The sequence below is a fragment of the Sciurus vulgaris genome, assembly GCF_902686455.1.
Source record: "Sciurus vulgaris genome assembly, chromosome: 15".
NCBI lineage: Eukaryota > Metazoa > Chordata > Mammalia > Rodentia > Sciuridae > Sciurus > Sciurus vulgaris.
The window spans coordinates 64226914-64246308 of NC_136476.1; the positions used below are offsets into that span (position 1 = coordinate 64226914).

The following is a 19395-nucleotide window of genomic DNA, read 5'->3' on the forward strand; positions in this document are numbered from 1 at the left end:
CGACACTGACTTTTGGAAGAGAGATCAGTTGCCTTCTCGTACCTACACATCCAGTATTTGTTTCATGGTTTCTTAGTGATGTGATTTAGCTCTTTCCTCAATTACCTGTGTTTCCTTTAATCTAAAAAGTTAAGACTAGAAACTTGATAAGATTCAGATTAAATATGGGTTTTTTTTTTTGAAAGAATACTTTAATGGTGATGCTGAGTATTTCACATTCTGTCATAAAGCACATGATGTCGGGCTGCTGTATGATTTGCGATGCTAAATTTCATCACTCTATTATAAAACTGAGACTTTTCCTTTATAACAAGTAACTGATCTCAAGCTAAGCCTCTCCAAGAGCTGACATCATAGAATGCCTCCCATGTTCCAGGTAGAGAGCTAATGTTCTAACCTTCTATACGATCCTAAAAGGCAAGGGTCATTCATTCTGTCCATTGGAGGATGAAGAAACTGAAGCTCAACTGTTTAATCACTTTGCCCATGGAGGACATCTGCTTCTCAGCTGTATCCTTCACAAACTGATGCATAGTGATTGCACAGGGAGCAATGTTTTCTTGTTCCTAATCTATTTCCATGGATTTTCCAAGAATAACCAAAGTCAGATAAAAATGACAATGAATCTTTTTCCAAAATGTGTAGTTAGGACTTTATGACTGCCAGCATGGTGGCACATGCCTGTAATTCCAGGGGATCAGGAGGCTGAAGCAAGAGTATCTTGAGTTCAAAGCCAGCCTCAGCAAAAGCGAGGTGCTAAGCAACTCAGTGAGAACCTGTCTCTAAATAAAATACTAAATAAAACTGGGGATGTGGCTCAGTGGTTGAGTGCCTCTGAGTTCAATCCCCAGTACCCTCCTCCAAATAAAAGACTTTATCACTAAAACTTCTCTTAAAACAACTTACACATTCAGCTCATTTGAAATCAGCACTGTCTATATAGTGTTATTTCTTAACAAACCTAAATGCATGACTTTTTATCAATAGAAGTCGAACTCATTTATTTTTACATAGTTATTAATAATAAGTGACACTTTTGGAAACTTATTTTCCCATTTCAACTTACTGGACAGGAAGAAGGAACACAAGTAATAGTATCTCCCTCTCACGTCTGGAATAACTGCAGGAATGACAGGTAAGCTCCTTTCAGGCTTCACTGATAACAAAATTATCCATTGCTACTATTGCATGAGTATGCCCCATTGTCTTCCGTTTCAGGGAGAAGACACACAATGTTTAAGTATGATCTTCACTTGTGTTTTCTCTTTCTATGGACTCTTCCTCAAAGGAGAAAGATCCTGAGTTGTAGCCTCTGGGCTGGGACTTTCTGGACTTCTGGAAGAAAACTCATGGTAGAAGACAGAGAGGTTTCAAGGGGCAACTGTTAGCTGAAAAATAGATAATTACTATCATGTGGGAATTTACATGGTCTTTTTTAAATTTAATAAAGATTTCTTAGTTTAGAAAGACCAGAATGGCCTATAACTTACTGTCTACCATTTGTCCTTTGAATTAATTCCCTACAGTCTGACTTTGACTCCCTAAAAACTTCACTTTGAACTATTTAGTCCTTATGTTATTTTCTCTGTAACATTTAATTGTGTTGCATGCTCCTCACTTGACTTCCTCTTTCTCTCTCTCTCTCTCTCTCTCTCTCTCTCTCTCTCTCTCTCTCTCTCTCTCTCTCTCTCTCTCTCTCTCTCTCTCTTCCCCAACCCTTAGCATTCCATGATACTTTGTTTCCCTGACCTTTTTCCTGTTTCTCTGACCATCCTTTTATACCTCCTTCACCAGAATTCTCTGTGTCTGCCCACACCACACACAGTGGTATTCCCTGGGGTCACGGCCTGGGCCATCATCTCAGTTTGCATGCTCGTCCTGGATGATCTCATCACTGCTGTGGCTTATGCTTGGATGAGTCCCAACTCTGTCTTGGAGATGCAAATCCCCACAGTTCTCCCATGGACAACAGATTCATAAGCATGACTTCCTATGGTACATTCCCACCATAGTTCCCCAGTGAAGCTTAGCACATCCCAACTAAACTTACCCCATTCCCTCCCTCCATCCCCAACCCCTTCCTCCTCCTCTATTCCTCATTTGCCTAAGTGTCCCACCTCCCTCATACTCTCCCAAGTGGGAAATGTGGGATTCATCTTTGACTCTTCTACTCCCGCCCCAACCCACATCCTGTGAATCACTAAGTCTCATAGGACTATTTCTCAAATACCTTTTTTGTTCTTCTCTGTCTCTTCTGACCCATTACCCTACTCCATCTTGGGACTAGATTTCCTAACTGGTCTCCCTGTCCCTATCTGTGTTCCTTCTATCCCCAACAGTCTTCCATAGCCAGTGTGTCTACATAAACCACAAATCTGATGATACTAGTCCTTTTTAAAAACATGGATTTGAACTCCTGCTGCCCCTGATAAAATTTGAGTTCTTTTGCATAGATTGAAAGGTCCTCCATGATCTGTCTCTTCCAGCCTTTCCAGTGTCTTCTCAGCCATACTGAACTATCTATTCTTCGGAAGGGGGTGGTATTCCCTTCTATATGTCTATGTTTTCTGTACATGCATTTCACTTTTGTTGAAGTGGGTCTTTCCCAAACTTTCTTGGTTAACTCACACATGTCCTTCAAGATTAATATCAGATATCACCAGGTCCAAGATGCTTAGCAAGTAGTCTTTCTTGGCCATTGTCTCATTTGCAGATTTGCAATTCTAAGTTATTGAACATGCCCATCTTTAGCCATGGTTTATCTAATTTAAAATGTTGGGTCCTCATATTGTATATGTTTACTTAGAGTGTGTGAAGGAATTTTGACTCTCTTTCCTAATTACCTCTTTACTTCTTGTTGAAAATGGATCCCAATTCTCAACCCAAGAGGCCTGGATGAGCCCTGGCACCTGACTAGTTCTGAATTTCACCATCTATGGAAAGCTAAATTCTGCCCATACTTCTTATCCATTTATTCAGGCAAAAGTACCACATACAGTTATGTATACTGTGCACTGCATCTATAAAGGAACCCATGTGGAGATTACAGGAGTTCTGTCTCTATAGCAAATGGTCACCTGAATCTAGAATGTCAAAATCTACTACTTATATTTCAGCCATGTTCAATGGGTTGAGCCACCTTGCATGGTGAAGTTATCCCTTGTTGGTATGTCATCAGCAAATTATATTTGGATTAAATAGTTGGACATCCCTCTTGAGGATAAGTCCTATATCTAGCACAAGGTAGCAGTGTGTGGAGAAAAAAAAAAAAAAAAAAAAAAACCAACCTACAAATCTGAGTTTGAATTTTTGTTCTGCTAATTGTGTAGCCCTAATCAACCCCCTTAATCTCTTCGATGCCATTTTCCCCTTTTATTGGAGAGTAACAATATATAGAGATAACAGAATTAAATGGGTTAATGTATGTAGTCTATCTAGCACTGGCTCCGAATAGTTTATGTTTCCTATTCCTCCAACCCAACAGATTTTGGGTCACAAGATTCCATTGACCAAAGTGTAATGAGGACACATATCATCTATCAACTTGATAATTCTAAGTTCCTGCCCTATCTAGACAATTACAATATTCAAAGCACAAAAGAATAAAAAGGATATGGATCCGAAGTTCTCTGGTTACATGTTCTGGGTTCAGAGGAAGAGAAGTTTCCATTAAAATCATTGCCATTTACATTTTTTGTTTTGGCTGGGAATTACTGTTGTTTTTCTACTTATTTATTATTTTTATTGTGCAAGTTCACAACAAACATCTGATTTCTCTCTTTTAGCTGTCACTACTTCTCTCACTGCTGATGCTGCTAAGACTGTTGGGCTAATTTGGAGAAATGAGGAAATGTAGGATCCTCTTGTCTGTAGTAGTTCAGGTTATTTGAAAAATATCTCAAAGCAAAGCAACCCAAGCCAGAGATTCTTAAAGTCAATGTCCATATAGATGGCATTTGAGAACAGTCAGGGACAATATTTCCAGATTTTGTGAGCAAGTTGGTGGTGGAGCTGGAAGTATGTTTTAGTGGTAGATGGAATGTGTTTCCTCTGTGGAGAGAATAGCTATCATTCCTTTGGATTCATGTTCCAGGTAAATCTTTGAACAATTCACTTAGGAAAACATAATAAGGTTTATAATAGTTAAACCTTCTCACAAGAGCTCAGTCTTTGTGTCTCTCTGCCAAACCACACTGCAATATGAAAGCAGAAACTAACTTATGTTAGGTCCAAAAGACTATACTCTGGGAAATTTTTTCTTAAAAAAAATCAAGAGACCAAGAGGAGTATCGAGAAAGCAATGAAAGAATTTTCCAGCTAGTTGGATTGATTATGGCCATCTTAGTCCTGATTTCACACTTAACATCAAGGGACAATGAGTTCAGTAGAAAGGATGTAGATCTTTTTGAGACACTGAAATCCTATCCCTGGCACTTTGCTAGTCACTAAGGCTATAAAGATAGCCCAGTTCTTTCTATAGGGCACTTAGCAGGAGCAAATTTTTCACACACTTAAATATAAGTGTGGCCTAAATATAGCCAGTAAAATATGAGCTCAAGTCAGTTAAGTCAACTCTGCTGCAGAGGTAAGAGCAGATGCCTTCCCTTTTTGTTTTGCCATGCTGATAGCCAATATTTCAATTCTAACTGCTGAGTCAGCCTGGGACCCAGAATAGGGACCATGACACAACAGTGCAGGTCTCCCAAGTGGACTCTCAATCTCACACTTAAGTAGCATGAGAAGAAATTAAACTTTTATTATTTGATGTCCCAAAGATTTGGGGATTGTCATTGCCACATAATCCTATCTATGCTGACAAACACAAGCTCCTCTGTGGGACATTGAAAAACTATTGTTTCCTCTTTGAACATCATGTTTCTCATTTCAAAAATGAAGATAATCGAAGAAATAGCTACTGTCATCAAAGAATCTAAAGTTAGCACATAAATAGTAAATCCTCTTAACAAGGTAATTCTTATTCTAGCCAAATCTCTATTGATAAGGATGGAGGACTTTGTCTTCCCAAACCAATTTTGGAATATATTTCCTTCACAAGGTCTGGCCTTGGATTAAGTCCCAAGAATAACAAAAATCTCCAATGAACTTTATCAACAGATTTTCATTAAGAAGCAGAATCTACTTGCTTAAACATTAGCTAATAAAATCAGAGGTTTAAAACCAAAGAATTTTACAGTAGACAAGTGTCAAATCAAGATTTGATTCCCACTGACCACCTGACCAGGAACTGATCGAGTAGCAGAACATCCTGCCAGACTACTCTTCCTGTTCCCGAAACTGAGAGGATATCCCCTTACCCGCCAGAGCTGTGACCCAGGCTACACCCAGGCAGCTCCAGCTTTCCACGTAGCACAACTAACCTTACTACCTCGTGTTCCCCACTCTTGGGTTTTCCTCTGTGTGCCACATGCATGTATGTCTGTGTCCCCTAGGAGACTGGCAATTTCTAGCCCATCTTCCTTCCCTTATAGGCAGTTCTTAGATAGTTCCTATTTGTAATGGGCTGTTACCAGGTTAAACTTTAAGCACTCTGTGAATAAGGACCTTACTGTGAATTAGAAGCCCAGGGTCCTTCTATGCATGAAACAGTCTGTCTTCTTATTTTTTATACCAAAATAGATCTCCCTACAACTCTCATCCCTGGCTTCAAGTTCCATCTCCTAAAATAAAGCAGAACTACTCCTGCATGTTCTTCTGTGGAGATTAGAAAATCGTCAACTCTCCTCATGGGATCTGATGTCTAAATTCCTTATTCCTTGTCAGAACTAGAGTTTTCATTATCGCTCTTAAAGTATGGGGCATAGACGTATTTTGTCAAGTAAAGTGCAATTTTGTTTTTGACATAAATACCATTTATTGTGGTAATGGTTAATTCTTCAATGCCTATCAAGGTTTCTGGCTCATTGTAATGGCTCAATAAACATGATTAAGTAAATGCATGAATATAAACAGTACTGCTGGCCTGGTCCACACCAGTTCATCTGAAACCACATCTCTTTATCATGACCACAGACCTCCTCTGTCCCACCAGTTGTCACTCACTGCCACTTCCTTTTCTGTGTGTGACCACACAGGAAGGTTGTATGTGAGATTATGATGCAAGCTCATCTTCCTGAGCACTCTCTGCAGCTGCTTTGGTGCCCTCCACCATGCTTCAATACCCCAGGATCTATGTCAGCACTTACCACCTTTCCAGGCAGCCAGTGGAGGTAGGGTCTTCCCCCAGCCTCAGAACATCTATGAGGTCTGTTCTGTTCCTCCTCCAGACTCATCCTGTTTTACCCACCCACCTGCACACTGTACCTCTGTGCCTGTTCTTCAGTTGCAACTGTGTCTTCTGGTTCCTTGAAGATACTATGTGTCTTTCTGCCTCAAGCACATGCTCTTCCCTGTCTCTCCCCTGCCACTCTTTCTGTCTAGTGGACACTTACACTCATCTGTACCTAAGCACCATTTCCTTAGTAGAGTCATTCCCACTGCCAGAGAAGGACTGGGTGCTATTCAACTTTCCTAGGATGATACACCTTTCTTTCAGAGAATTAATCATACTTTGCAACTATGCAGTGATTTATGTCTATTTCTAAGTTCCACAAAGACAGGAATTTTATTTACTTTGGTCACTGCAGAATCCATCATGTCTAAAACAGCAACAGACATGTAGTATGCACCTAAAAACTATGTGTTGAAAGAATATGTCAGCATCGTCCTCCTTCACAAAGCTCATGTGCTCCATGAGGACACATAGTGAGGTTTTGTTGTTTTTGTCATGTTTGGGTTTTTTTGTTTGTTTGTTTGTACCAGGGATTGAACCCAGGGGTGCTCTATCACTGAGCCACATCCCCAGTCATTTTTTTTTTTTTTTTTTTTTTGAGATAGGGTCTCCCTAAGTTGCTCAGGGCCTTGCTAAGTTGCTAAGACTGGCCTTAAATTTACAATCCTCCTGCCTTGGCCTCCAGAGTCACTGAAATTACAGACATGTGCACCAAACATAGTGTCATTTATGCAGATCACTGTATTTCTCAGGAAGAACCTGCATGTTATATGGCAACAAAGCAGGTACTCAACGATAATGAGAATAAAGAAGGAAGAAAAGCAACATAAGGAGAAGGAAGAACAAGAAGAGAAATAACTAGTAATAGCACCCCCTTTACTCTCAGAAGTATCTCAATTTGGAGGGAAAAAATGTTATGGTCATCTTTCAGTAATGTTTTAAAGATGTTTTTAGGTCAGAGAACAGGGATGTGAAAGAGATTTGGAACTGGAAATTTTCCTTATCACTACAGAGGAGTTACAGGCAATAAGAAAGCCCAGAAGGACAATTTCATTTTTGGTAGTCCCTAAGGAGTCTCGAGGGGTCTCAGGGGTTTCTGAGTCTCAGAATGAACTCTGTATCCAACTGCTATGGAAGTTCAGATCTGGACTTTGTTTCTTTGTACTATCAGTGAAAAATAAAAATATCTCTAAAACTTTCCCCTACCCCATACCTCCCCCCAACACGCATACACACGTGTACTACTAATGGAGATGTCTTAGTCCATTTGAGCTTCTATAGCAAAATACTATCAATTGAGTATCTTATAAATAAATGCTTTTCTCATAGTTATGAAGGCTGAGAAGTCCGTAATTAAAGCCCGTCCAACTCAGTGTCAGATAGGACCTGCTTCTTGGCCTATAAATGGGCATCTTCTCACATGGCAGAAGGGATAAGGGACCCCTCTGGGACCTCTTTCGTAAGAATACTAATCTGATTTGTGGGAGCAGAGCCCTTATGACCAAATCACCTCCCAGAGTCCCTCACTTCCAAATACCACCACATTGGGGATTAAGTTATGAATCTAGGAGAACACAGACATCCAACAGATAGCAGGCAAGAACAGAGAAAAGAGTCATGTGACTTTTTATGATTTCTCCAATCTCCAAACGTCGTGGATTCTGACTTCAAAGTCCCCATCTAAGTCTAGTTCATATTCCCAGGACGAGCCTGACGGAAATCCTGAAAGACACGTCTGAGCCCAGGTCCAAGGGAGTAAGAACGACTCTGCCTTGTCCCTCTACCTTACTTTACAGCAAGGTTTTCCATTTCAAAATGCTGTTCCAGTTTGTTATAGCAGTTTGTAGCAGACAGAATTCCTGAACTTTAGGTCCTGGGAATCCACTTAGGTCTCAAAATCCAAAATCTACCTCCCAGTGTTCAATGTAGCCTCGTTTCTAAAACAGGATAGTGAATATAATGAGAGTTTCCTATAGTTGGGGTGACCCGGAAACCACTTAGACCCAGCTTCTCTTTCCACATCTAGTGAGTTGCTGAACACATTCAGCAAGAGCGAATACTTCCCCCACACACACACATACACACACACCATTGCAAATGTTTTATTTTCTTTGAATATGTGTATGCAAATGCTCAGATTACACCTGGATAGTTGTTGATAGATAAGAATGTCATTTTTAATATATAGATATGATCCAAAAATAAATACATAAATAAATACTCTCATACATATATGGATATTATATACTTATATGGGTGTATCCACTGATTCATTTATTTGTCCATTCAAAAATATATACCAAGTGTCTACCATGAACCAGACTCTGTTCTAATAGCTTTCAGTACGTTAGTGAACAAATCATTTAGCCCTGCCCAACTTTAGCAATTTCATTTTAGTGGGCATAAAGGTAAAAATCAAGCACAATAAATAAATTAATCAAATGATCTCTTAGTGAAAAGTGCTGGACTGGAGTAAGACGGATCAGGGACATGGACTACAGTGGGCGGATGCAGTTTTAACTGAGTGACAAGAGTTGTTACATAGATCTCATTAAGAAGCTGGTGTCTGAACAGAGATTTCAAGGACAAGAGGAAATAGAGGATTTGAGATCTGCTAGGAATGGTGTTCTCTTTACAGGAAACAAGCAGTGCAAAGATCCTGAGGTGGGAATGTACCTGCCATTTGTGAACAGCAGGAAAACGCTTGGAATATAATTTGGAAGACAAGAGTATTAGAGCAGCAGAGAGTGCAGCTAGAGAGGAAAGAGACCTGCTCCTATGATGCACAGAGACATGTGTAGATGCTGTGCATGTGTGCATCATACACATACCTGGACATATTTTTATTTTTAATTTTAAGTATATCTGTAGTTCTACTTGTGTTTTTATTGTCTAGATATTCATTGTAGACATATAGAGAAAATAATATGCAATATTTGTGTGGCCGTTTGATTGTGTCTCTATGGTATACTATGGTATTAGATGTTCATTCATGTATCTATTATGCAACTGAATGCATACATGACTTTATGGAATGTGTGTAGCCTCTCGTGTGTGTGTGTTTGTACTTTACACTAGGCTAATATACATGTTTACATCTATTTAAGACACATGCATATCTAAATAGTCATTCATTACTCCATATGACAGAAAAGTCTTAGATGTGATTTATATGAATTGTCCATTCAATCCAGGGCTCTCTGCAGGCACCTGGCAGGAGGCAGGGACCCACATCATAGATTCTGATGATTCTTTCTCTGAAGAGAACCACAACCCAAGGCAGAAAGCACTGTTGTTGACAAAACAAGCAAGCCCAGAGAGGTTTCAAAGACTGGGGGTCTAAGTCATGAGACTCCAGAAGACACCAAAGCTATGACCATCCGATTCCAGAGAACAGGCTTACCTACGCCACAACATAGATAAGTCATTGACCTGATTCTGGTGCTCTCTCATTTCCCACAGGGGCTGGAAGTGTCAGCCTCATCTTTGTCACATCCTACAAGAATGCAATAAGAAGAATAAGAAGAAAACATATCTTGTATTTTTTTCCCCTCAACTTGTTGCAAGAAAATAAATTGCTGATCCATTTGGATTTTAATTTGAGATTTTATTCTTAAAAAGCTTGGTATATAAGGTGAGATGTGAAAACTTCTTTTTTTCATTCCATTCTTGCCAAAGTTGTAAACCTAAGGCCAAGTTAATTAAAGTCAATGGAGAATGTATTTTTTTTATTAAACTTTTTCTTTCTATTGATTTTTCTCTCTCATACAAATAGTACAGACTTAGCTCTCAAAATCAAAAACACTAGAGCAAAGAAAAGGAATAATCAGACTCCCGAGATGATTTACAAACTCCAGCATAGGATTTCAGAGGTGGCTGAACTGGCAAGATGGTGAGAATCTAGGTCAGCTAAGAACAGACAGATCCAGCTCTGTGCCAGCTGAAGTGTGTGAGGCCAGAGTCCCTGTGCATTTGGCTTGTAAATGCTATATTTGTTTCCTGAGCTTGCAAACATGTGGACCATCCCAACAGTCTCCTAGTCTTTCTTCCCACTCTTAGTCCATTCCCCCTGATCATTCTCCATTCAGTAGCTAGGTTCATCTTCCCAAGCAATAATTCTGATGATATAATTTGTAGGCTCAAAGTTTTCAATGGTTTCCTCTAATCAAGGGTCAGCAAACTGTAGTCCACAGGCCAAATCCAAATCACACCTATTTTTGTAAATAAAGTTTTATTGGCACACAGCCATGCTCATTTGTTTGCGTATTGTCTGTGGCTGCTTTCCCACTACAACAGCAGAGTTAAATAGTTGTGGCAGAGACCATCTGGCCTGCTCAGCCTAAAATATTTACTATCTGGCCTTTTATAGAAAGACTGTGTCAATCCCTGCTGTAACCATTAAAAAAAAAATCATGATCACAGTCTAACATTTCAGGCCTTCAAGATAATGACCACAAGTTGGCTTCCCACTTTATTTCCAATACTCCTTAATATCTCTCATGTCAGAGTCAACTGAGACTGTTTGGTGTCCCCCAGACACCCATTGGAAAGGTTAGATTGGCCAATGCCCATCTTCTCTTCTTCTGGTAACAGTCCAGTTTTCCTTTGAGAAACTGCTTCGACCCCTCGGGCTTCATGGTTCTAGGGGAGTTAATACTACTTCAAGTTCCACCTCACTTCCCAGCCCCAGGAAAGAATCCATGGCAAGACTGGGCAATCTGAACATTCCATTCTTTTTATAATGATCAATGCTTAAGTCATCATATGACCAAAGCTCAACTAATATGGTGGAGTTCTGGACTTTGTTTTCGAAACTATTGGAAATAAGAAACCATTTTTTTCCACCAAATTCTTAAATCTATCTACTGCAACTTAGCACTAGGGAAAGTTATTTTGAGAATGAAACTGAAGCAGAGAGAGGGAAACACAGCCAAGACACAGAGAAAGAAAAAGGACTCCATTTCTTTTATTGGTTCTTTTTAGTTGTACATGACAGTACGGTCCATTCTGATATAATTATACAAGCATGGAATGTTTTATTCTAATTAAGACTCCATTTTGTGGAGGTATGTGATGGTTGAATTCACTGTGGTATATTCATGTATGTATACAGGAAAGTTAAGTCAGATTCATTCCACTGTCTTTCCTATTCCTATCCCTGCTCCCTTCTCTACATTCTCCTTTGTCTAATCCACTAAACTTCTATTCCCCTTGCTATAGGTTAATATCCACATATCAGAGAGAACATTCAACCTGTGGTTTTGGGGATTGATTTATTTCACTTGGCATGAGTCTCCCGATCTATTCATTTACCAGCAAATGTCATAAGATGGACTCCATTTTTAACAGCATGTCTTCAAGTACCTGATTCTAGCTATACCTGAAGTTACACTGCTTATGCACTCTTTAAGTCAGGTTTTTCATCATTGTGACCAAAAGATCTGACAAGATCAAAAAGGAGGAAAAGCATATTTTGGCTCCTGGTTTCAGAAGTATAATCCATGGTTGATTGACTCTTTAGCTCTGGGCCAGAGGTGAAGCGGAACATCATGGTGGAAAGTCATGGCGGTAGAAAGCAGCTCAGGAAACAGCAAAAAGGAAGCAGAGAACTCCACACAACAGGGACAAATACAAACCCAAAGACATGCTCCCAATGACCTATTTCCTCCAGTCAGACCCCACCAGCCTACAATTACCACCCAATTAATCCATATCAGTGGACTAATTCACTGACTTGGTTGACACTCTCATAATCTAATCATTTCAACTCTGAACATTCTTGTATTATCTCTCACAACACATTTTGGGAGATATCTCATATCTAGACCATAGCATACACTTTCCCTTTACGTGAATCATTAAGGTCCCTATTTGTTTTCTGAAATAGTTGGAATGAAATTCTGTCACTAGCAATTTAAATAGTACTGATGCAAACACTCTCCCTGGTTCTGCATCTGCATGTCATTGTTACATCTTCTTCCTCTAACCTGAATCCTTGAATGTCTTCTCCTTGACGACATATTTTTATGGAATGCTTCAAAAATTTGCATGTCATTCGTGCCCAAGGATCATAGCAATATTCTCTGTATCATTCCAGTGTTAGTATATTTGCTGCCAAAGTGAGCACCTGACCACATTTTATCCAGCATGAAGGGTTCATCTCAAACCTCATCTTCTCTATGATGCTTCTCCTGACTACTCAATGAAATATACTCTCTCACTTTTAAGCTTTGTATCTTATTTCTGCCTTTCTTATCATCTGAGTTGTGCCTTGAACCTTAAACTAAATGCATTAAAATGTGTATTGAATAAACAAACAAGTAGCTGATATGGAAAGAACACTTTTAATCATTACATTTGGGGTGAAAGTGCTGGAGGAATTGGAAGTACTTCAGACTGGAGTATATGTTCACCTAATCTCATAAAATGAATTCTGATGATTAACTAATTATTAAGCTTTCAGAAATGTTGCAGAGGCAATGCAAAAAGAGTGCCTGTATCCTTTTAACCCAGGTTTTACTCAATTCCAAACATTTGTTATATTTTTGCTCTTCCCCCATCTCTCTCTCTCTCTCTCTCTCTCTCTCTCTCTCTCTCTCTCTCTCTCACACACACACACACACACACACACACCCCAAAGCATTTCTTGAGGAGGCACCTAAAGTCACCTACCCAACCCCTAGCGATGCCAAACCTTGAGTACCCAAATTGCTTTTTGCTAGGTTTTCCTACTCTAAAGTCATTACATTTTAATCTTTGTGACTGATTTTATCACAGACACAAACTAACCAGCATATCGTACTTCAACAAAACTCGACCCACCTGCTTTGTCACCTGTTCATCTCTGCCTGGAGTAGCCATCACCATGATGGCCGTCAAATGATTATTCCTATCTTCTCCTTTCTTCTACATCGTCCATCAGTTTATTGGTGTTTACTGTAGGGAAGGCTTAAGGCTTCTCTCCCTCTGTCTCTCTGTCCCTCCCTCCCTTCCTGCCACCCTGCTTTCTTCTTTCTTTCCTCAATAGGGATTCAAGGATCACTACTTTATACAACAGGTGGTAAACTGTTACGATCATTATTTATTTTGATGCTTAAACTTTCCCAGATTCAGTCAGTAGGAGTCCCTTCAATCCGACTCCTATTTCCTTTGGAATTATTCCTATATTCTTATCACACCTTTCTACATTCTGTTGCCAAAAATGTTTGGGGCTCATCTTCCACTCTTCCTGTCCCAGCTTTGAAACCAACCCTTCTTCCATGAGGCCTTGGTTCCCTTCAGTGGAAAAATTCTATTTTGAAAGTGAGATATGGGAGTTCAGCTCCTACAGTGCTACTAGATAGCCTTTTTTCCAGTACCTTTCTGTAGATGGAGGGAAGAAATATAGGAGTGGATATAATGTACTGACACATAGGCATACACTTATGTATATAACATGCATCTATGTTTATTTGTACATCTATGTATTATATGTTTGAAAACAATACTGAGTTTACTTCTGTGTTTCCAATTCCAATCTAGCACTTTGGGTTTCTTTCTAGATTTTCTGTTCCCATATTTGTAAACCTCTTCTCTAATCATCCTCAATATTGACTCTGATCCTTGAACAGACGACAAGGGTCTTTTCTTGCCTTTGCTTTCATGAGAGAGCTGCTAATGTGTTCAAATTGCAGGGACTCAATAAATCAGTGCTGTTTGTTGGTGCCTGGGTCAGGGGTGACCTTGGCTTTGGCAGTGAAACAACTGATTCGAGAAACTTTAGGAAATCAGGAGGCCATGTGAGGGTGTCACAATCTGACTGACTACATGGCAGAAGAACCTCTTTAACTGGCCTTACAGGCTTCTTAAAATGAGGAATGAAAAATATTCTCAAAGTCTCTCTGAGGTTTTCCAGAGACAGGTGCTATATAAATTCAAATGTAATCATTGTTGCTGTGTGGAAAAAATTTTCTCCATCCATCTTGCAATACAATAGATGAAGACTATTTTTGAGGATCACTGCTGTTCTCAGACTTCTAAACAAGGAAAGCAGCTAAATATTGCATTAGGTGCAACAGCATCAGTCAAAATGAATTACAAACAACTCTCGACTTCCATATTTTAAAATTTTCTTTTACTTAAAAAATGCAGCGTGACAGAGGGAATGCACATGAACCTGTCTTGCTGCTTAATGCAGGGAATGCTCTCAACTCTGGATCCCACGGGGTGTGCAGTATAGGAGGAAACAATAGACAACAAGCCCTAAGTGTCCAGGTGGCCTTCATCATAGATTGCTCTGTCTTTTCTTCAGTTTGCAATATCACAGAAAATGATGCTGTCTCCTGCTAAGTCCCCTCTTTTGGAAGGAAGAAATTGATTAGGTCCTGGAGCTTTCCATAAATGCATCAAGTGACTTTCTCAGCATCACCTGAAACAGTAAGTGAAGAATCAGGACTCAATCGAAGAATGCTACCCTTTCCATTTATCTAACAGCTGCTTCCCGGACTCTCCACATAGGTTTTGTAGACCATGATTATTCACGGCTGCCTGTATTTCAGTCCATTAAACTTAGAGACATATATGTATAACCTCCTTCAGCCCCTGCCTAGAATCCTACAGAATAGCCACACTAGAAGAACCTTTGGAGACCTTCTTGTCTGAGTGCAGTGTTTTACTTTTGAGAACATTTTATACATGAAATTTGTCCAAAACGAGTCCCATTCTTCCATGCTTTAGCTGCATTGAAAAGCCATATCTTGGGTCAGTTCTGGATTTACATTTCAAAATACCACATTTCTTCCAAATAATTTTTAACTAAGAGAAGGTGATATACTAACCTTTCCTCTCACTCAGTCCCACACTACATGCTTGGCAGAGTGGAAAGTGCACTACAATGACACTAATCCTGGCACTGCCAACAATTAACTGGGTGACCTTGGGTGGGTACCCTAGCTTTGCTTAACCTTCATTTCTTCATTTTTTAAATATTGGTGAATGGATGAAGATATTCATTCATTCAGCAAACAAGAACTGAATGCAATAGGAATGTACTCTCCATTTAGTTTATTTGGTGTGTGACCTTGGGTGAGTTATCTGTAACTTAGTTTTCTCATCTGTGTAATGAGGAATGATGGGTAATAACAGAGGCAAGCAATTATGCATTCATTGCTTTGTCGTGAGGATTAAGCAAGATGACCATGTGAAGTATCCGTAGCAGTAATTGGTGCGTGTGAGGTACTAGTCACTGTTATTACAATTTTACCTGCTCCTTGTCTGGACTCTGATTATTAACTCTCTCTTGAGTTGATCTTCCTCTAGGTTCTAAGCCAAATCCTATCTGGCCTTCAGAGCTCAGTTTAAACAGTCTTCCAAGAAGCCCTCTCCCATTCCAGTCAACTTTTCCCCTATAACACCAACCCATAGTAGTGACATGATGATCTCATTTGAATATGCATATATGAGTAATTTGAATATGAGTATTTAGATATGCAAGTGTAACCTCTCCCTCTAGGTTCCTTGATGGTTGGATTTCTATCTGACTCACACAGAACCCAGTAACTTACAAGAAACTAATGAACTTCAATTGAATAAATGAGGTATAACATTGCTTAAATAGGCAGGCTACACTGGTTATATAAAGGGTTGTGTTGATTTTACATCAATGAAATCAAAAGACAGTTTTACTAAGTGTTGTTTATGAAACAGCTGATAATATAGACAAAAAAAATCTGCATCAGCAATCCTAAATGTTGGTCCTTGGACTAGAAATGTAGAAAAGCCTGGTACCCACCTTCCCAATATTCTGACTCAGTAGGTTTTGGTGGGATTGGAGGAGAATCCAAAATTTTTATTTTTTAAAGTATTTGCCAGTGATTGTATTGTGTGACCAAAATGGGAAAGTTCAAGTCTACATCACCTCTGACGGCATTCTCAAGGTTGCCTTCCCCAGATGAATGATTAACAACCATAGAGCCTGAGAGGTTTTTTTCTTTTCTTCTTTTTTCTTCTATGTTCATCACGATCAATGTTTTCTTTCCACATCAAAGATCCAGCTGTTAAAAGACAGCATTTGGGAAGAACAATGTTCTGAGTGACAAGACAGATTCTAGGATAAACTTAACCAAATATGTGCCAATTTGAATAGCCTACTTTGCCTCTCTGGGTTTTAATTTCCCTGTCTTTAAAATGAGGTCAATTATAACAGCAGTAAGAAGCTAATTTGGAGATTTTGAGGTTGACTTGGTTATTCAGCTTTATTCCACTGCAAGATTTCTTGATTTTGCTAAACACGAGTCTGTCATAAGCAAAAACATCTTGAGGGTATCTTGAAAGCAGTTTTCTGAACATACTGGTTTTAGCAGTGTCTTTAAAAGGAGAGGCGCTTTCCTGTATTGTCTGGAGCAGAATCAACAGCTTTGTGTAAACTATGCTGTAGGCCACCGAATTCCAAAAGCTCACCCTGGCATCCCTTTCTGGTTCAGGGATTGGGAAAATACTAATAGCAATTCAATTCTCACTACTTCTGTTAGCCAAACCCCTTTGGTTGCAAGTGACAGAAACACAACTCAAATTTGTTAGGCTAAACGGAATTAGCAGACTTGCAGCTAAACTTTAAGAATAGCTGAAATTAGAGCCCAGAAGGTTGCAGGAACTCTACTGCTCCCTGCATGTCACCTCTGTGTGCTCAGCCTGGCTTCCTCCATACAGCAGGGGACATGGCTGTCACTTACATGTTCATCTGCATCTTTGGCACCAGGGAGGTGCTATCCTTTGTCTTGTTACAATTTGGAAATTCTTGGGGAAGGACTCTGGCCTGGCTTGGGTCATGCCCACATCCTGAATGAACCATTCATGATAAAGAAGTATTCTGATTGGTAGGTCCTACTAACAGCACATTTGAGTAAGAGGAAGAACTATTTCCCACTTCCCAAAAGAGTACGGCACTCCGGGGGAAACAGTGCCTAGGAAGACCAGTGAGTGTCCACTGCAGAGAGTCCCATAGGTGTTAAGTGGACAGGTATAAGAAAAGGGTTATGTATTAGCCAACTACGTGGGATGTTACACAACAAAACACATTTTAGTTCTGCCATGAATTAGCTGTGTGACCTTGGCCCACCTCATTCATCTCTCTGCATTTTGACTACTTACATTGTCACATCTTTTCCACCTGATTTGGGCTCTTTGAGACTGGACCGCAGGTATTTCTCATATTTACATCTGCAGGACTTAGTTCAAAGTTTGACTCTTCATAAGTACTCAAAGATGTGTTGTTGCTGTTAACATCCAAGCAAAGCTTTATTTTAATTAAACTTGATTTTTAACACATATTAATTATACATGCTAATGGAATTCTCTGTGATATTTTCATACATATACTAAGTATGTATTGACCATATCCATCCACCCTCCTTCTCCTCTCTACCCCTCCCCAGCGCTTCCCAGGCCTCAGCAATCACTGTTGACCCAAGCAAAGTTTTAGTGCTCCTTATTGACATATGTATAACAAATACATTTCTTAATGAAGAAAAGAAGGTGAAAGGAATAAATAAACAAGAAAGAAAAGTAAAGCCAAATACATACCATGCTTGTTAAAAAGCTGCAATGGCACATTTGCCTTTAAGATTCTTTAAAGAGCACAGATCAGAGATAGTAAAACACTCTGCAGTTGGGGTCATCAGATATAGAAAAATAATAATCATAGTAGCAACAATAGGAACCCTAGTTAGAGTTAAATTTCTGATAAAAATCAATAATGTTAGGATTCTATATGCTACATTTAGAATATACTTATACTAAAATTTATTTATTATTTATCTAAAATTCAGTTTTATCTGGATGTCCTGTATCTCATCCGGCAATGCTATCTATAATTAGGTTTTCCATGCCCAAAAGAGAAGAACCAAACCAGTTGCTCAGGTGAAGTTGAGTTTTTTCCAATAACAGATTTCTCCAGGGCTCCTAATAAAGGTGTAATGAGGTATTTAATGATGCTTGCTTAACTGAGCTCCCCTCAACTCCCCAGGTCTGGATTTTCCCCTCTGTACAATGAAGGCACTTGGCTCAATGATCTACAAGTTTCTTCCTTGCACCAATGCCCTATGATCATCTGTCTGTGATTTTTCACACCCTGGGATTGTGCTTTTGGACTAGAAGGCTCTGCTGCCACCAGAGGCCACCAACTGGAGCTTTCACGAAGCTGACTTCTTCATTGCCCTGAAGATGTAGACCTTCCATTCCAGCTCTGGCTGGTGGCTCTGGTGCTTCTCCCGTCTCTCATTGCATTTGTACTCCACTGCTAAACCCCTGGGTCGAGCAGGGGCAGTGGGGCAGCGGGGCAGCTACGGCTACCGCTTTCTCAAAGAGAGCTTCACTGAGGTCGGGCTGTGACTGCTTTAAAAAAAAAACAAAGAGAAGCTCAGGACTCAAAGCAACCTATCCCAGCTGACTCAGCCAACTGAGTCAGACCCACAGTCTTTCCACCAAGGATGCTGTCCCACAGAGAAGCTAAGGCACAGAACCTTAGAGAACTTTTCTCAGTTTTCCCCAGTGGGACCCAAGAGTTTAACAAACTATGATTAGGACTTTTTGCCTAAGGGAAGCTCTCCAAGTTTAGATTTATTTATTTACCCATCATCTTACTGGGGTTTTTTTAAAGGCTGCATGACTGAGAAAAAAGAAACTGGAAAACCTTTTCCTCTTCTTCTTGGACCATGGAGCAAACCAGTGGATTCCGAGGAAAGAGTTCAGTCTGGCAAGATCAGTCTTCTAGACCCCTCTTCCAACTTCCGCCCTTGGCTCCTGCCTGCCCTGAGGGCCCGACTTAGCAGATAGTTGTTTGCATCTCCCTGCTTCCCACACACACACTGCCTTTGAGCCTTTCTCTCTCTCCTTCAGGATACGGCTCAGGAGTCCCAACTCCTAGGGAGTCTCTCCTCATTCCCTCAAGTTGAGCTGGCATCCCCAGTCAGCTCTGGGTGCCTATATCTCTTATTACATGAGATAACAGATTATGGTTTACACCTCTTTCATCTAATAAATCCCAAGGTTCTGACGGGAAAGTGTGTTAGTTTGTTTGCTTCCTGTGTCCCTTCAGCATTTAATGTAGCATCTAGTATAAAGTTAGAGTT

At 39.9% G+C, this 19395-nt stretch overlaps 1 long non-coding RNA gene across 1 annotated transcript; it reads right to left on the reverse strand.

Moving 5' to 3' along the window:
- Nucleotides 1-13814: 13814 nt before the first annotated feature.
- LOC306644801 lies at nucleotides 13815-17505 on the reverse strand. Its single transcript, XR_013759477.1, has 3 exons — nucleotides 17417-17505; nucleotides 16185-16320; nucleotides 13815-14696 (listed from the first exon to the last, which is right to left on the reverse strand). It is a non-coding gene; the product is annotated as an uncharacterized lncRNA (long non-coding RNA).
- Nucleotides 17506-19395: the final 1890 nt, after the last annotated feature.